We start from the raw sequence: 4,292 nt of genomic DNA, 5'->3' as shown, positions 1-4,292 counted from the left end.
TTTGCTAAGAATTACTTGGGAAAGCTCTACAGTGCTTGAGGCCTGATGATTGTGCCCATTTATTTTCAGGGGACTATATGATGTCAGGATTAATTGTATTATGTCAGCCACATGCAAGGCAAGCGTTATGACCCCAGGACTTGTTCCGTAGTCCCAAAATGACCACATTTGAAACCTCATAATTTCTCTGCTGAAGTTGTTGAAATCCAGAATCCTATGTTTGAATGAAGCAAGAAGGTTATATATGGATCATACATGGTGCCAGTGATCAAACTTATGCATAAATCACCTTAAACCCTGTACCTTCTCTCTGGCCCCAATATATATGAAAGTTTGAAGTTTTCCATATGTATTCCTTTCTTTTTATTCTTAATGCCTTACAAAGATAAATCTAATTTTAACTTTTTCTAGAATTACTTTATAATTCTATTTTTCTTTTTGAACCACAATTTTAGGGGTTAATCCTAGCTGTGCATGTAGAAATTACCCCTACTGGTGTTTCTAGAACTATATGAGATACTAGGGATCAAATTGGGATCAGTCACTTGCAAGGCAGGAGCCCTACCTTCTGTACTATCACCCCAGCCTTATTTTATAATTTTTCCTCTCTTAGACATTGTACTTTCTGAAGCAGGTGTATGTGTGGTACATCTTTTGATGCTATTATTAGGTTGAAATTTCATAGTGGACTAGAGATTTGCATTGGAGACATGCTCAAGAATAAAAGGCTCCATGATCTACATCTAATTCCTTTAACAAGTTCTGTATAGGTGTTCTAGAGCTGTGGTTTACAAATATGAGTACAAGGACCAGTCTTGATCTAAAGAAATTTTCTGCCAATCTGCAAAAAAAAAAAAAGTATGTTTAATATGTGTGTGCCTGGATCAAGTAATGGTAGGACACTGCTACTTGTAATTATGTATGAGTGGTAATATGTAGATAGACATCATTTTGTAGTTTTGAAATATTTCTCTGATTTTCATTGGTCTGAAGATATAGAAGAAAAGAGGTTAAAATCATTGTTCTGGGCCCGGAGAGATAGCACAGCGGTGTTTGCCTTGCAAGCAGCCGATCCAGGACCAAAGGTGTTTGGTTCGAATCCCGGTGTCCCATATGGTCCCCCGTGCCTGCCAGGAGCTATTTCTGAGCAGACAGCCAGGAGTAACCCCTGAGCACTGCAGGGTGTGGCCCAAAAACCAAAAAAAAAAAAAAAAAAAAAAAAAAAATCATTGTTCTAAAGTTTCTTTTTGGAACATGGGGGTCTTATACACTATTCTGTTCATATTTATATTGGTGTCTCAGCCGAAAGTAAGACAAAAGAGTGCTATTCTACTTATGCTAAACCTTGTACTTGAATCTAGAAATATAAATGCCAAGGGAAAAAGTGCCATGGTTAAGGAGGATGAAAAGACAAATTGGAGATTATGTAAGGCCTACAGTCTCAGATATTTTAGTGATGTTGAAGTGAAGTAACTATGCTATTAAAACTGTAGAAGTTGGGCCAGAGAGATAGTATTGCATGCTCCTGGCCCTCATTCCATCCCCAGCACCACATCTGGTCCCTAAACAGCCTCACCAGGTATACCCCACAGAAAAATGCAGAAATTTATACAAAAACCAAGTCAATATGAATCAACAGTGGTGTAACTATTTGGCCTAAACTATGGAAAGTAAATTTTTGAAAAACAAAAATAGATTTTGATAAGGAGGTAATATGGGGAGAGGAAGAGAATCTTAAGTCAATGAAGAAGGAATGCTGTCACTGGTGGTAGGTTTGGATTTGGAACATTGAATACCTGAAATACTGTTTTTTGTTTTTGTTTTTGTTTGGTTTTTGGGCCACACCCAGCATTGCTCAGGGGTTACTCCTGGCTGTCTGCTCAGAAATAGCTCCTGGCAGGCACGGGGGACCAGATGGGACACCGGGATTCGAACCAACCACCTTTGGTCCTGGATCGGCTGCTTGTGAAACTGTTATTAACAGTTTTGTAAAATCACAGAGCCCGGTGTGTGTGTGTGTGTGTGTGTGTGTGTGTGTGTGTGTGTGTGTGTGTGTGTGTGTGTGTGTGTGTGTGTATGAAGCCATGTAGTTTATCTTGGCTGAAATTTACTTAGAAAAATGTGAGGGGAGAGAAAGAGGAAGAATTCATTGAAGAGAATATAGGCTTCCCGGAGTGGAGTAAGAAGAGACATAGACACAAGCAAGCAAAATTCATGTTCAGGGGAGAACTTGAAGAGCAAGTTGTGCCCATTTTTTAAAAAGTGCTAGCTTACTAACATTAGATATTCTGTGTGTGTGTGTGTGTGTGTGTGTGTGTGTGTGTGTGTGTGTGTGTGTGTGTGTGTGTGTGTTCCAAACCCACAGCTTACTTCTGAATCTGCTCTCAGAGATCACTACTAGCAAGTTCAGGGGAATATGTGAGAGTGACAAGGATTTAACCTGGGTTGGTCATATGCCTACTGTACTATTTCACTCTGCTCTCCAATTTTTATCTTACTTGTATTTTTAACACCTGAGTACCTGCTATATATTGGCACTCACTGTTTCAGGTACAAATTACTAACAAGAAACCACAGTGAAGAAACGAGTATGGCAATTTCTGTTTCAGACAATCCATTAGTCTAGCTTAGACAAAAATCTTTCCCTGGATGCTAAGATTTCCCAATTGAAATGAAATGGCATAGGAATTCAGAATGTTTTCTCAGTTATTGGCTCTCCCAAGCAGAGGATTAAAAAAAAAAAAAAAAACATCAGTGACACACTTTTAGGTAATGCCTTGGCCCATTTCAGTTCCTTTAGAGATTTGTGAAATGATGCTACCTTTTCTTAGTTTCTCACACTCATTCCCAAGCTCCTCTTGCTAGTTTCCTAGGATTCCTATTCTTGTGCCCACTCTTCTCCAAATTCAGATATGTCCTTACTATTGAGTTTACAAGTCACTTCCTCATTGTCCTCATTAGTTCAGACCCTTGCTCCTAAGAACCTGATATAGCATTTATCTTTCTCTTATGTATCCCTGTAATTCCAGTAATGTTGGTACGGCCTTACTCATTATATTCCAAACACAGAATACTGAAATGCACAATAAATAATAATGAATGAATAGATGGATGGATGATGAATGAATGATTAGTAGTTATAAAACCTCCATGTTGTTTTTTAGGGGTGAATTTGCCTATGCTATGACTTTCAACTCTCAATACAGCACAGAATGCATCAAGTACTTAAGTGAGTGCGCCCAAGTGTTTATGGGCTTCATAGTGGACTAGAGATTTGCAAGCTTATCATTCTGACTGCATTAAGCATTGTTGTTGGCTGCATTACCAGACTCACTGCACCTGCTACCTGAAGTATATGTAGAGAATCAGGCCCAAGCATCACATCACAAAAGTTTATTAAGACACTTCATTCCTGGGGCCAGAGAGATAGCATGGAGGTAAGGTGTTTGCCTTTCATGCAGAAGGTCATTGGTTCAAATCCCGGCATCCCATATGGTCCCCCATGCTTGCCAGGAGCAATTTCTGAGCATGGAGCCAGGAGTAACTCCTGAGCACTGCTGGGTGTGAGCCAAAAAAAAAAAGAACCCAAAAACAACAACAACAAAAAACACTTCATTCCTGTGAGTTATGATTTCTTTTCCCAAACATGCATTCTTTATGCCATTGTCTTTAGTAGCTTTCTAATGATTATGACAGTCACTGTCAAGTTAAAACACACAGCTTGGTTGTAATACAAACACTTCATTCAGTTTTAACATTATGACTTTTATATTCTATCAGAAGTATCATGATATCATATGTGAGCATAGCCCATTCTTTTTCTGACACCACCTCTACTCAAGACAAATGGATCTTTTAGAGTCAAATTAAGATGAAGATAGAATACAATGTGACCCTGTGACCAAAAAAAAAACATTAGTATAGTTTATGTAGAAGAAGTTCAATATGTGTTCAAAGAAAATATTATTAAACTGAAGATTAAAACAAGAAGAAAGTTATCTGAGTAAATTATTAGTAATGTATGTATGCTTTTGGAGAATCCAAGAATAAAGAATTCTTTTTGAATTAAGCAAACAGGTGTTTTAATTTAATGATATAAATGTATTTATTTTCCTTTATAATTTTTTTTATTTTATTGGAGCCATTGTGGTGTTTTGTAAAGTTCTTCATAGTTGGGTTTCAGACATACAATGAATCAAGGCCAATTCCATCGCCATTGTTGATCTCCTACCAATGTTCCCAGACTGCCTCCCATGCCACCACACTTTGCCTCCCAGTTTGCCAGTATAAAA

The sequence above is a fragment of the Suncus etruscus genome, chromosome 15, assembly GCF_024139225.1.
Source record: "Suncus etruscus isolate mSunEtr1 chromosome 15, mSunEtr1.pri.cur, whole genome shotgun sequence".
Classification (NCBI taxonomy): domain Eukaryota; kingdom Metazoa; phylum Chordata; class Mammalia; order Eulipotyphla; family Soricidae; genus Suncus; species Suncus etruscus.
The sequence above is the reverse complement of the archived record's forward strand: the minus strand, read 5'-3'. Positions refer to the sequence as shown.